Source organism: Pogoniulus pusillus, chromosome 12, assembly GCF_015220805.1.
Source record: "Pogoniulus pusillus isolate bPogPus1 chromosome 12, bPogPus1.pri, whole genome shotgun sequence".
Taxonomy (NCBI): domain Eukaryota; kingdom Metazoa; phylum Chordata; class Aves; order Piciformes; family Lybiidae; genus Pogoniulus; species Pogoniulus pusillus.
The window spans coordinates 2975354-2990722 of record NC_087275.1 but is presented as its reverse complement, the minus strand read 5'-3'; the positions used below and the strand labels follow the sequence as shown (position 1 = coordinate 2990722).

Genomic DNA, 15369 nt, shown 5'->3' with positions numbered 1-15369 from the left:
GGGAGAATGTGGAGAGATGAAATAAAGGCATACCAAATAGATAAAAGTATGAAACTTGTGGCCTTAGTGTGACATGAAGCATTAAAGGAAAGAAACCTTTCTCTGTGTACAAGAAAGAGCCCATTTTTCCCCCTGTGGTCTTTCAGAGAGCCAATCCATGCTGGACTGAGGGTGGTAAGAGACCAAAATCAGCATGGAAAAAAAGGCTAGAGATCTGCTGGTACAGAAAACAAATGGTAACTCTGAATGCAAGCTGAGCTGGCACCCTGAACTGTAGCTGTGACAGCAGAATGGGCAAGAAAGGAGAGTGGAGTAAGACTGCTCTGGGAAGAGCAATAGCTTCAGGAGGGACCAAGAACAGCAGCACCAGTGGCAGAAGCAGTTAGAGCAACTGCTTACCCTGACAGCCACCAGGAAGCAAACCTTTGCATAGAATGGTTTAGGTTGGAAGGAACCTCAAAGATCATGCAATTCCAACCTCTCACCATAGGCAGGGACACTTCCCACCAGGTCACTCAAGGCCTCATCCAACCTGGTCATGGACACCTTCAGAGAGGTTGTGGATCACAGAAGCACTGAATGTGATCAAAGACGTGATTACACTGGGTGCTTCTGTGATCCACAACCTCTCTGGGCAACCTGTGCCAGTGTCTCACCACCCTCACTGCAAAGCACTTCTTCCTAGCATCTAGTCTAACCCATTACTCCCCATCCTGTCATTACAAGACCTTGTAAACAGTCTCTCCCCAGCCACCAGTGGATTCCCCATGAGACCTCAGAGGTGAGATAAGCCAACAAATCAGCCAACACACTTCTCCAGTGCAGTTCTACTGGGAAGGTCACATCCTATTACTCTGACCCTTATCCAACCACACACCCAAAAGTTACCACTGGCATTCATCACATGCTGCAGTTAGCAGTTTTGCACACCTGCAGCCAAACAGCACATTTCACATCTTAATAAGCTGCTGTTTAATAAAGTGTTTGATTACACACCTCATCGATAAAGGAGTGCAACTGGGAAACAAGGAGGATGCAGGAAGTGTTATTCAATGCTTTTATTGAACCATCAGCCTCCCTTAAGGCTGTATAAAAGCAAACAGATAAATTAACAAGTACTGTACTCCCCACACCTCTCTCCCCATGATACTTGAGGATGCAAGGGCACAGGACACTTCAAACCTCTGAGCCAGTCCCATCTGTTAGATAGAGCCCCTGCTAAGGGCTGTGAAATAAACCTTTTAACCTGTCACTGCCTTTTAGCAGATGTTATCCTTCTCATCCTTTCCCACAAATGTATAGAGCATGTGCTTGCAACACAGCTAGTTACTGGAACCACCAGCTTTCAATAAGGCAGGTAAAAGATGCCACCCTGTCACAGAATCAGCCAGGTATTCTGGACTCCTCATTTAAGATGAATGTGTGACTGAAGACATGGCAAGTTTCAGGTAAAAAAAGAAGAAAAAAAGGAGACAACAGCATTAAAGTGAGCAGAGTTCAATGATAAAAGGATATATGTGTGAAGAAGTTCAGTATTCTTGTTGCTTCATCCTCTGCTTTTCCTCTTTCAATACTTCAGCATTATCACAGAATCACAGAATCAACCAGGTTGGAAGAGAGCTCCAAGCTCAGCCAGCCCAACCTAGCACCCAGCCCTGGCCAGTCAACCAGACCATGGCACTAAGTGCCTCAGCCAGTCTTTTCTTGAACACCTCCAGGGACAGTGACTCCACCACCTCCCCGGGCAGCCCATTCCAATGCCAATCACTCTCTCTGCCAACAACTTCCTCCTAACATCCAGCCTAGACTTCCCCTACTACAAATTGAGTCTGTGTCCCCTTGTTCTATTGCTGCTTGCCTGGCAGAAGAGCCCAACCCCACCTGGCTACAGCCTCCCCTCAGGTAGTTGTAGACAGCAATAAGATCACCCCTGAGCCTCCTCTTCTCCAGGCTAACCAATCCCAGCTCCCTCAGCCTCTCCTCGTAGGGCTGTGCTCAAGGCCTCTCCCCAGCCTCGTCGCCCTTCTCTGGACACGCTCAAGCATCTCAATGTCCCTCCTAAACTGGGGGGCCCAGAACTGAACACAGGACTCAAGGTGTGGTCTAACCAGTGCAGAGTACAGGGGCAGAATGACCTCCCTGCTCCTGCTGGCCACACCATTCCTGATGCAGGCCAGGATGCCACTGGCTCTCTTGGCCACCTGGGCACACTGCTGCCTCATGTTCAGGCAGGTATCAATCAGCACCCCCAGACCCCTCTCTGTCTGGCTGCTCTCAGCCACTCTGACCCCAGCCTGTATCTCTGCATGGGGTTGTTGTGGCCAAAGTGTAGCACCCTGCACTTGGAGCTATTGAATGCCATCCCCATCTGTCCAGGTGGTCAAGGTCCCACTGCAGAGCCCTTCTGCAGAGCCTCCAACCCAGCCACATCTGCCCCCAGCTTAGTGTCATCTGCACACTTGCTGATGACTGACTCCATGCCCTCATCCAGATCATCTGTGAAGATGTTAAAGAGGATGGGGCCCAGCGCTGATCCCTGAGGGACACCACTAGTGACAGCTGCCAGCTGGATGTGGCACCATTCACCACCACTCTCTGGGTCCAGCCCTCCAGCCAGTTCCTAACCCAGCACAGAGTGTTGCCATCCAAGCCATGGGCTGACAGCTTAGCCAGCAGTTTGCTGTGGGGGACAGTGTCAAAGGCCTTGCTGAAGTCCAGATAGAGCACATCCACAGGCCTCCCCACAGCCACCAAGTTGTGCCGGGGGAGGTCCAGGCTGGATGTTAGGAGGAAGCTCTTCACAGAGAGAGTGATTGGCATTGGAATGGGCTGCCCAGGGAGGTGGTGGAGTAACTGTCCCTGGAGGTGTTGAAGCCAAGCCTGGATGAGGCACTTAGTGCCATGGTCTGGTTGATTGGCCAGGGCTGGGTGCTAGGTTGGACTGGCTGAGCTTGGAGGTCTCTTTCATCCTGGTTGATTCTATGGTCTTGTACCAGAAGTGACTCTCAACCAAACAATAGAATTCAGAGCTTCCCACCTAAATTCATTTTGTTACATGCATGTGGGGACCACACAATCTTCAGCAGGCTCATTACAACCTCCACTGAGAAAATAACTCCTCTTGCACACGTGGTGTGCATACATCTCTCTGTTAACTTCCAAAACACGGGCAGGTTATTGCCTGTAACTACTTCCACACCTTGAAGCACAGAGAAGGGGGCTCAGCAAAGAAAGGCTCACTTAAAATTAACACATTCATGACCTACAAGCACATTGACACGGAATGATCTGGCAAGGCTATGGTATTACAAGGGAAAAAATATTCCTTCAAGTAGCTCCAATTAAGAATTTAGGACTACAGGATAAGGCTCCCAGAAACTATAATAAATTTAAGACTACAGGATAAGGCTCCCAGAAACTATAACAATATCCTGGACTGCCCTAGTGCAAATTCAGTATGCAGCACCATATAAATGTAGCTCTGCTGAGCCTATCTGTGCCTGCCCATTCACAATGCATACTCTTTCTTCCACTGTTTCCAGCTCCTATCACCACACATGGATATTTCCCGAAGAACCAGTCTCTCCTGAAGTTCATTCAAAACACAGCCAGCCACAGAAAGTTTGACTTTTTCCTCTTCATCCTTACAAAGTGTACTCAAGGCAATCACTGACAATACAACCCCAAAGATCAGAGAATAAAGTGGTTTAGGACATTTCTCATGTAACCATCCCTTTGCTTTCAGGCAATGATACCTCCAACGACTACTCTCTTGCTCCCTTTGACAAGCACATGGATAAACAACAGTAGCCATGATGCAAAGGCCATTTAATTATTCTTTTTAGCTATTTACAAACATCATTCTAAACCAATCTTTTTCAAGTGCTCTAATTGCTCACTACACACCTAACTCACTTGTAATAGCTGTTACTAACACTGTCAAAAAGACAGCTATATGCTTATTGAGTTATATTTAGTGCATAGAGTCATAGAATCAGCCAGGTTGGAAGAGAGCTCCAAGCTCAGCCAGCCCAAACTAGCACCCAGCCCTGGCCAATCAACCACACCATGGCACTGAGTGCCCCAGCCAGGCTTTTCTTGAACACCTCCAGGGACAGTGACTCCACCACCTCCCTGGGCAGCCCATTCCAATGCCAATCACTCTCTCTGACAACAACTTCCTAACAACATCCAGCCTAGACCTCCCCCACCACAGCTTGAGACTGTGTCCCCTTGTTCTGTTGCTGCTTGCCTGGCAGAAGAGCCCAACCCCACCTGGCTACAGCCTCCTTTCAGGGAGTTGTAGCCAACAATGAGGTCTGCCCTGAGCCCCCTCTTCTGCAGGCATCTACCACCCACTTCAGTGTATTTTTAACACACTGGGGATGAATAGCTGTCCCATTCAGTTTCTGATTTTGTACAAGTCTTTGCACAGCTCCTTCCTCAAGGTAATGGAGGAGACACATGCTTATGCACACTGCTGAGTAGACTGAAGGTGTATGCAGCCAGACATTTGAAGTCCCTTTCAATTTCCCAGTTATTACACTAAAAAAACAACACCACAACCTTTGACCTACTTGGTCCACTTAGAACTCAAACCATCTCATGGCAAAGTCTGACACAGTTGCAGAAATCAGTGTGCTAGTTCAAAGCCAGATAGAATGTTTAGAATGTGAGAACTGGATTCCAGGCTGTGAAAGCAGAACAATGGTGATGTCTGCTTCACTCAGAGGCTTGCTGAGATGTGTAAGAACAAGAGTAAAAACATAGATAAGGCATTCGGGCACTGCCTGGGCTCTGGGCTGCATTTGTCTCTAACCTCACCCTCTGTCTCTCTCATTAATCCACCTACTTCCTCACCACCCTCTCTAACCCTCCATTCTTCCCTGGGGCTCAAGGCAACACCTAGGTTAAGGTAGAGGGGTGGGAGAAGATGGAAGGGCAGTTGGGGGCCCCTGCTAAGGACTCAGGTTTCTGGGAGGGCTGCTGTGTTTGTATTACCTTTTACCTTGTATACTTCTGAACACAGCTGTATGTATCGTAAGTATCTGCTTGTATGTTGAGCTAAGCTGTAAATATAGCTTCATTCAAACTTCCAGAGCCACTCTGGGTGATTTCCAAAGTGTGGGGGTGGGGGGGTCAGATAGCACCCAAACCACCACAATCAGTTTGGAAAAGGTCCAAATTAAAACCTCAGTAAACCTCAAAGCCAAAGCTATCAGCTTCTGTGCAGGAATGCCATGAACACTTCCCCCTCGCTGCCCACACCATTGCCACCAACAAATTTACAGGAGCAGGCTGCCCAGACTGCTGCTAAGGTATTAGGCTTGGATGGATGGGCAGAGGCCAATGGGATGAGACTGAACAAGGCCAAGTGCAGGGTTCTGCACTTTAGCCAAAACAACCCCAAGCAGCACTACAGGCTGGGGCCAGAGTGGCTGAGAGCAGCCAGGCAGAGAGGGAGCTGGGGGTGCTGGGAGAGAGGAGCTGAAGATGAGGCAGCAGTGCCCAGGTGGGCAGCAGAGCCAATGGCATCCTGGGCTGGCTCAGGAGCAGTGTGGGCAGCAGGACAAGGGAGGTTCTTCTGCCCCTGTACTCAGCACTGCTCAGGCCACACACTCTGAGTGCTGTGTCCAGTTCTGGGCTCCTCCATTCAAGAGAGATGTTGAGGTGCTGGATGGTGTCCAGAGAAGGGCAGCAAGGCTGGGGAGGGGCCTGGAACACAGCCCTGTGAGGAGAGGCTGAGGGAGCTGGGGGTGTGCAGCCTGCAGAAGAGGAGGCTCAGGGCAGAGCTCATTGCTGTCTGCAGCTGCCTGCAGGGAGGCTGTAGCCAGGTGGGGTTGGGCTCTTCTCCCAGGCATCTAGCAACAGAAGAAGGGGACAGAGTCTCAAGTTGTGTCAGGGGAGGTCTAGGGTGGATGTTGTTAGGAAGTTGTTGTCAGAGAGAGTGATTGGCATTGGAATGGGCTGCCCAGGGAGGTGGTGGAGTGGCTGTGCCTGGAGGTGTTGAAGCCAAGCCTGGCTGGGGCACTTAGTGCCATGGTCTGGTTGATTGGCCAGGGCTGGGTGCTAGGTTGGACTGGCTGAGCTCAGAGGTCTCTTCCAACCTGGCTGATTCTATGATTCTATGAACTGTGCCATAACCTGTAGTGCACCATGATGTGCTGCTGACCTCCACTCAGCCTTAGCACAGGGCCAACATCAGTTCAGCTCCACCTCTGCTGGCAGTGCTGGGAGCAGTTTATGTATGTTACAAGTGGAGTGGTGAGCACTTCACGTGGTGCTTACCTGTAGCAGCAGCCAGTCTGCTCCAGAGTTCCTCTAGTTGTTAGCACTGATAAAAATATCCAAAGCTCTACTGATAACAGATTTTTCAAGAAATATTTCAACAGTGTTTCCCTAATATTTGACAGGATTCTGCAGCTTAATACATTGCTTTAATAGTTTACAGCCCCATCTTCACCCAGTATTACATGCAGGAGTACAGCAGATAACAACAGAGTTTTCTGTGAGCTGCTTTCCATAGAATCAACCAGGCTGGAAGAGACCTCCAAGCTCAGCCAGTCCAACCTGGCACCCAGCCTTAGCCAGTTAAACCAGACCATGGCACCAAGTGCCTCATCCATTCTTTGCTTGAACACCTCCAGGCACGGCGACTCCACCACCTCCCTGGGCAGCCCATTCCAGTGGCTCTGTAGGTTTACCTTCTGTCAAAACTTAACTAGTTTCTGAGAGGCAGCTGAACCTGTTAGAGGTGATCTACTTTCACAGAATTGGAATCAATCAGGGTTGGAAGGGAGCACAAGGATCAGCCAGTTCCAACTCCCCTGCCATGCCCAGGGACACCCTACCCTAGAGCAGGCTGCACACAGCCTCAGCCAGCCTGGCCTCAAACACCTCCAGCCATGGGGCCTCAACCACCTCCCTGGGCAACCCATGCCAGCCTCTCACCACTCTCCTGCTCAACAACTTCCTCCTCACCTCCAGCCTCACTCTCCCCACCTCCAGCTTTGCTCCATTCCCCCCACTCCTGCCACTCCCTCACAGCCTAAAAAGTCCCTCCCCAGCTTTTTTTGTAGCCCCTTCAGATCCTGGCAGGCCACAAGAAGGTCCCCTGGGAGCCTCCTCTGCTCCAGCCTGCACAGCCCCAGCTCTTTCAGTCTGTGCTCAGAGAAGGACTGCTGCAGCCCTCTGAGCACCCTCCTGGCCCTGCTCTGTGTTTCACTTCTCTGGGCTTATTTTTTTGTAACATTTAACTGGGGTCATCAACATGGACCACTATCAGTGAAAGATATTTGTATCAAGCTTGCCAGTAACCCATTATTTAGAAACTAATCGGCAGAGGGAGGGGGAAGGATGTGGAAATAATGGATGGGAAGACAGGGCTGAGAAGACAGTTTGTTCTTCAACATGCAGGAATGATACACTGTTTAAGCAGACGGTTTGGAAGGAATAAGCTACCTATCAGCTCAGCACAGGAGAAAACAAGTGCTTTTTCTTTTCATTTCAGCACCCCTTCACTAGGCTTCCAGGAAAAAAGGGCAAAAAACCATCCTCAGGCATAACTCCTCAGGCTAGAAGCCTGTCAGTTTCCATAAGCTAAGTGGGGCTGGAATGGGTCAGCACTGGACAGACATTCTTCACAGAAAACACACTCCAGCACCAAGCAGCTATTCCCCAATACACTGCACGGGGACAACACACACTGCTGGGGGTGACCCACACCCCTGCCTCCATCTTAACCTTCACCTTAAGGGGTGTCTGGTCTCTCTGATCCCAAACAAGCAGCTCTTCAAAGCTCCCCTGAGCACTGCTATCTTCCAGCACCGCCTGTGGAACCAGTTTTCATTCAGGACTGTCACAACCAGCTATTCCTTCTGCTCCTCTTCCTTACCTGAGTCCTCCTGCTATTTTATAGCACCAGCTGTTCACACCTGGGGAGCTCAGCACTGCAAGGCAAGCATTCACATGTGGAGAACAGCTGGAGAATTACTATATTCCATGCAACTTACTGCTGGGTAAGATGGGTGTCAAGGAATATGGTGTTCCTGCTGCACTGAAAATCTCATTTCTTTGGATTTAGGTTCACATTAGATACAGCACAACCTTCAGCAACACAGTGCAGTTATCACAGTATCACCAAGGTTGGAAGGGACCTCACAGATCATCAAGTCCAACCCTTCACCACAGAGCTCAAGGCCAGACCATGGCACCAAGTGCCACGTCCAATCCTGCCTTGAACAGCTCCAGGGACGGCGACTCCACCACCTCCCCGGGCAGCCCATTCCAGTGTCCAATGACTCTCTCAGGGAAGAACTTTCTCCTCACCTCCAGCCTAAATCTCCCCTGGCACAGCTTGAGGCTGTGTCCTCTCATTCTGGTGCTGGCCACCTGAGAGAAGAGAGCAACCTCCTCCTGGCCACAACCACCCCTCAGGTAGTTGCAGACAGCAATAAGGTCACCCCTGAGCCTCCTCTTCTCCAGGCTAACCAATCCCAGCTCCCTCAGCCTCTCCTCGTAGGGCTGTGCTCAAGGCCTCTCCCCAGCCTCGTTGCCCTTCTCTGGACACGCTCAAGCATCTCAATGTCCCTCCTAAACTGGGGGGCCCAGAACTGAACACAGCACTCAAGGTGTGGTCTAACCAGTGCAGAGTACAGGGGCAGAATGACCTCCCTGCTCCTGCTGACCACACCACTCCTGATGCAGGCCAGGATGATGCCACTGGCTCTCTTGGCCACCTGGGCACACTGTTCTTCCACATACTGGTTCCTAATCATTAAATGTAGGATCTTTAATAGAGCAATGACTTTTCTAAGGAGTAAGGCACTTCAAAGAGCTCCAGCAAGCCCAAGACTGCATGTACACAGCACCTCACAATGCTACATGATTGTATCAAAGCTGCTGCGATGAAAAACTGACATTTGATAAATAACGTGGGGTCACCTAAAAGATCTCAAAACACTGCATCTAAAAACGTTATTTTGACAAGAAATTAAGCAACTGTATCACCAGGTCTATTATCAACCTACTGCTTTGACATGATCTTATACAAGTAAGAAGAGCATGCAACTCTGACTGCTGCAGGATTCTCCCTCGCTCGGCTCCAGATGTGCATCTTTAATATCCTTCTACTTAGCCATGCACGTACAGCAAGTCCCAGCCTACTTCAAAGTATTCACTGGGTGGTATAAACACAGCACTACTTTCAAAGACTCAGAACTGTCAAATGAAAGCTAACTTTCACCAGAACAGTCAGAAGCATTTCTGCTGCATGGGGGCTATGTGCCTGAACAGTTTCAACTTTCCATCCAGGACCACGAGAAGGTTAATTTATTCTGCCCCTGTGCTCAGCACTGCTCAGGACACACCTGGAGTGCTGTGTCCAGTTGTGGGCTCAAGTCAAGAGAGATGTGGAGGTGCTGGAACATGTCCAGAGAAGGGCAGCAAGGCTGGGGAGGGGCCTGGAGCACAGCCCTGTGAGGAGAGGCTGAGGGAGCTGGGGGTGTGCAGCCTGCAGAAGAGGAGGCTCAGGGCAGAGCTCACTGCTGTCTGCTACTCCCTTCAGGGAGGCTGTAGCCAGGTGGGGTTGGGCTCTTCTGCCAGGCAACCAGCAATAGAACAAGGGGGGACAGTCTCAGGTTGTGGCAGGGGAGGTCTAGGCTGGATGTGACAAGGAAGTTCCTGTCAGAGAGAGTGACTGGCATTGGAAGGGGCTGCCCAGAGAGGTGGTGGTGTTGCCTTCCATGGAGGTGTTCAATAAAGCCTGGCTGGGGCACTTAGTTCCATGGTCTGGTTGATTGGCCAGGGCTGGGTGCTGGGTTGGACTGGCTGAGCTTGGAGCTCTCTTCCAATGTAACTGATTCTATGATGTTCTTGTCATCAAACTGTCAAGCCATTTTGGCCTGAAATTCTTTACTATCTTCTCATACATACATATAAAAAGTGGTGGAAAGCTTCAACTGCACTAGGAAAACTTCCACGAGTCTCTCCATGCATAAGATCATCTAAACTCTTGAACCATAACAGCTCTCACTTTAGATGCTGTGGCTGCACACCTTGGCAGGCTACAGCTTTGGATTACACTACAAATAACACATATTTCTAATCAATCACCAAACAAAACCGGATTGATATGTAGGTAAAATACTGCAACTTCACCAGGCAGCACAACAGTGATATCAAGACACCTGAAGAAGTCAGTTTAGTAAGATATGGAATGCATAGGCACAAGAAACTTGAATCATAGAGTCAATTATAGAATCAAGCAGGTTGGAAGAGACCTCCAAGCTCAGCCAGCCCAACCTAGCACCCAGCTCTAGACAATGAACCAGACAATGGCACTAAGTGCCCCAGACAGGCTTGGCTTCAACACCTCCAGGGACAGTGACTCCACCACCTCCCTGGGCAGCCCATTCCAATGCCAATCACTCTCTCTGACAACAACTTCCCAACAACATCCAGCCTAGACCTCCCCTGCCTGGCACAACTTCAGACTGTGTCCCCTTCTTCTGTTGCTGCTTACCTGGCAGCAGAGCCCAACCCCACCTGGCTACAGCCTCCCTGCAGGCAGCTGCAGACAGCAATGAGCTCTGCCCTGAGCCTCCTCTGCTGCAGGCTGCACATCCCCAGCTCCCTCAGCCTCTCCTCACAGGGCTGTGCTCAAGGCCCCTCACCAGCCTTGCTGCCCTTCTCCAAACACCTTCCAGCACCTCAACATCTCTCCTGAATTGAGGAGCCCAGAACTGGGCACAGCACTCAAGGTGTGGCCTGAGCAGTGCTGAGCACAGGGGCACAAGAACCTCCCTTGTCCTGCTGCCCACACTGCTCCTGAGCCAGCCCAGGATGCCATTGGCTCTCTTGGCCACCTGCGCACACTACTGCCTCATGTTCAGTGCACTATCTACCAGTACCCACAGGTCCCCTTCTTCCTGGGTCTACAGCTTTATCTTACATAGTGTTTTTGGCAGTGCCCCCTGAACCAGAATTTGCCTTCAGGTGTTGCATAGCTGCACACACTGCCAGGGTGGGGAAGAATGCTTTGTGCAGCACACGCTAGCAGACTCACAGATTGAACACAATTTGGAGAGCAGAAGTATCATGGTCAAGCAGATAAATAGCAGACAAATTAAGAGCCAGGTTCTGTGCTCAAGTTCACCACCAAATCAAACCTGACCTGGTTTTAAAAGAGCCCATGGACCCCAGACACTCTACTGATAAAGTGAAAAGATATCTGCACCCTTTGCTCAAAATGCATGGACAACTAACATCAGGCTCATGGAGACCATCAAGTGACAAGACAGGTCAGCAATTTAAAGCTCCTTTGTTTTGCTACTGTTCAGAAAGCTCCACCAGAACGTTAAGTGCAAGAACACAGTGGCACTGCCTTTTTAAGAGGCCTAAAGGCCATGGTAACAGGACAACCAGCTCAGAGTAACTGCATATGCTAGACGTTGAGCAGGCAGCTGTGTGGCTATGGGTGCCATGCACAGAGGCACAACTGCTCTCAAGCCAATAGAGAAGGAGAAAGCTCTCCCTCGGTTCTATATGCAGTTATATTATTGCATCTACTGTAGCACTTCTTTATCATAGCCTGCACCACTAAGAAGCACTCGAAATGAGGATTGTTTTCAAGACTACAGCACCCAATTTTCAGTGAACTCTCAGAGGATGCTGCTCCACCACCTCCCAGCCCTGCTTTGTTGAAAGAAATTATGTGACTGGTAAAGCATACTTTCAATTTTCCTTCCTGCAAACAGACTCCATCGATTCTGCACCAGGTTTTATAAACAAGCAAAGAAGCCAACCACCTTACAGTTCCACTTTTCATCTCCCTTCTCTTCTTGTTTGTTGTCTTCTTAGAGGGCAAACAAGAGAAGGCAGGTGGGTTTAGTCTCTTCTCTCAGGCAACCAGCAACAGAAAGGGGACAGTCTCAAGCTGTGGCAGGGGGAGGTATGGGCTTGATCTCAGGAGGAAGTTCATCACAGAGAGAATGATTTGTCATTGAAGTGGGCTACCCAGGGAGGTGGTGGAGTCACCATCCCTGGAGGTGTTCAAGACTGGATGAGGAACTTAGTGCCATGGTCTAGTTGATTGGATAAGGCTGGACTAGATGCTCTTGGTTGGATAGGTTGGACTGGATGGATACGTTGGATTGGATGATCTTGGGTCTCTTCCAACCTGGTTGATTCTATTCTATGAAGGAGTTCACCTTTCAAGGGAAAAAAAAGGGGGAGAAGAGGATTCTGGGAGCACATCTTCAAGAAAAGACTGTCTGAGGCACTCGGTGCCATGGGCTAGTTGACTGGATAGGGCTGGGTGCTAGGTTGGACTGGATCATCTTGGAGGTCTCTTCCAGCCTGGTTGATTCTATGATTCCATCTATCTCCTTCAAAGAGATAACCTTCATTCTTCAAATACAGTAAACAGCAATTTCAGAAGTCTTTAGAATAAATGCAACTAGTGCTGAGATCTGGTTCTGCTGAAGAGCAAGTAGAATCATAGAATCAACCAGGTTGGAAGAGACCTCCAAGATCATCCAGTCCAACCTATCACCCAGCCCTATCCAGTCAACCAGACCATGGCACTAAGTGCCTCATCCAGTCTTTTCTTGAAGACCCCCAGGGACGGTGCCTCCACCACCTCCCTGGGCAGCCCATTCCAATGCCAATCACTCTCTCTGTGAAGAACTTCTTCCTAATATCCAGCCTATACCTACCCTGGCACAACTTGAGACTGTGTCCCCTTGTTCTATTGCTGGTTGCCTGGGAGAAGAGGCCACCCCCCACCTGGCTACAATGCCCTTTCAGGTAGTTATAGACAGTAATAAGATCACCTCTGAGCCTCCTCTTCTCCAGGCTAAACAGGCCCAGCTCCCTCAACCTCTCCTCATAGGATTTGTGCTCCAGGCCCCTCACCAGCTCACAGAAGTAAGAGCAAAACAAATGTAAAAAGTCAGGCAGCAGCAGCTCACAAACTTCACAGTTTGGTAGCTCAGACCAGATTTCAGGATGGATCATTGGGAGGCAACAAGAAGCCCATGGAGTTCAGCAGCACATCTCACACAGTGGTCTCAGTCAGTCAGAGAAGTGTGTGAGAATCCTGCAAGCAAACCCAGGCAAAACAAGACATTCCCTCCCTCTCTTTCCCAATATAGAAGCACATCTGTTAGAACACAATAAAAAATCAAGGTTTAGACCACAGGCTTCATACCTCTTCCAAATTTTCTACTCTCACTGATGATGATAATTGAATATTCTTCCTATTCCTACAGACATAGGATTCTTTTTAACTCTTGTTGAATTCTTGCTCCTGATGATTCTCACAGCATGAATTTCACTGCTTAATTGCAACCATACTAAATAGCCTATCATCAATTACACTACATGTTCTGTATAATCAGACAGTCTTGAAGCAGCAAAAACTTTTCCAGCACTAAACCACCACACTCTTTTCATTGCCCTGTTTAAAGCCTCTTAAGAGGGAGCTCCCCTTTTATATACATTGCATGTGTTCAGAGAGGACAAACATCTTGGCAGGAAGAACCAGATAAGCTGAAGGAAGTGTTCTCAGGCAAGGGAAGCTGCAACAAATAGGTGTAAAGCACATTTAGCAAGCTTAGCAGTGTCTTAGAGGTGTAACTAGATGAACGCTCCTTCGGCAGCAATGCCAGCTTGAAAAACTGCTGCTACCAATACTTACTTACACCCCTGCACCACACTGTGATGTGCCTGTTACAACTGTTTGTGTGGACAAACAGTGAACCAGCTTGGCAAACTGATGCAGCCCAAGTAGAATGAGGGTTTTTTTTTTTGCCAGATCAGTTCCTTGATCTGCTTTAGCATACAGCTGCTCCAGCAACAGTACCAGCACATACAGACGGGTGGTGCAGAATCAAAATGGGCAAGCATCAAGGACTCCTCAAAAGCCAAACCTAGCACAGAGAAGAAATGCTGACAGAAATACTAACAAATGGTAGCTAGGACTATAGGTACAGGTATAGTGACAAAAGAAAGCCCTATTTCTGCAAAACCATGAAGTCAGCATTGGCATAGCTCATTTGGATTCAGCATACACTCAAATATCACCTTATGTTTTGCTATTGTTGTATAGCTTGAGTTTTTAGGGCTATACTGGGAGATAGCAGGCTGAACATGAGTCAGCAGTGTGCCCAGGTGGGCAGCAGAGACAATGGGTCAGGAGCAGTGTGGGCAGCAGGACAAGGGAGGTTATTCTGCCCCTGTACTCAGCACTGCTCAGGACACACCTGGAGTGCTGTGCCCAGTTCTGAGCTCCTCAAGTCAAGAGAGATGTTGAGGTGCTGGAAGGTGTCCAGAGAAGGGCAGCAAGACTGGGGAGGGGCCTGGAGCAGAGCCCTGTGAGGAGAGGCTGAGGGAGCTGGGGGTGTGCAGCCTGCAGCAGAGGAGGCTCAGGGCAGAGCTCATTGCTGTCTGCAGCTGCCTGAAGGGAGGCTGTAGCCAGGTGGAGTTGGGCTCTGCTGCCAGGCAACCAGCAACAGAACAAGGGGACACAGTCTGAAGTTGTGGCAGGGCAGGTCTAGGCTGGATGTTAGGAGGAAGTTGTTGTCAGAGAGAGTGATTGGCATTGGAATGGGCTGCCCAGGGAGGTGGTGGAGTCACTGTGCCTGGAAGTGTTCCAGCAAAGCCTGGCTGGGGCACTTAGTGCCATGGTCTGGTTGATTGGCCAGGGCTGGGTGCTAGGATGGACTGGCTGAGCTTGGAGGTCTCTTCCAACCTGGCTGATTCTATGATACAGTCTTAAAGTCAACTCTTCAGGAATTTCCCAGTAGATGGGTCAGGTTTTTCTACTCTGTTTCTTCAAGCTTATGCCAAAGTCCTAACTCTGAATAAAGTCTCTCTTCTGTACTTATACAGTCCCTGCCACATAGGAGGTCCAGCTCCAAAATGTTTAAACTCTTGAAACAGAAAAAAATCCCAACAGACAAGTAAAGGTACAAGAAGAAAATCATCCTACATAGCATAGGCAGAGCAGTGCTCAGACTAAAACTCACTAATGAAATCTCCTTCCATGCACAAATTGCTCTGACAACCTGAGTTAACACCTTCATTTTGCGATCAGGAAGACTAGAGGGACTCCAGCAGAGCTTGTGAGCAGGAATTCCAAGCCTATAGCAAACCTTGCTGGGTTAAAGGACTTCATGTCTGTGTAAACAGAACACAGACCTTACCGAGGCACAGAGATTTCTGTGCAGTCCAAGGCCAAGTGAACTAAATAGAAGGAGTTTATGAAGGCTCCCTGCATCACCCTGAAGAAATTGTGGTAAGCAGAAGAGATCATATCCTACCAGGTAACACAGCTGACATTTAAGATGGGAATTGGCTTGAATACAG

The 15369-nt window shown here is 49.3% G+C and overlaps 1 protein-coding gene across 2 annotated transcripts in view; it reads right to left on the bottom strand.

Moving 5' to 3' along the window:
• Positions 1 to 15369, bottom strand: part of LOC135179963 (uncharacterized) — a 75381-nt gene that overhangs the window by 9568 nt on the left and 50444 nt on the right. The window lies entirely within an intron of this gene.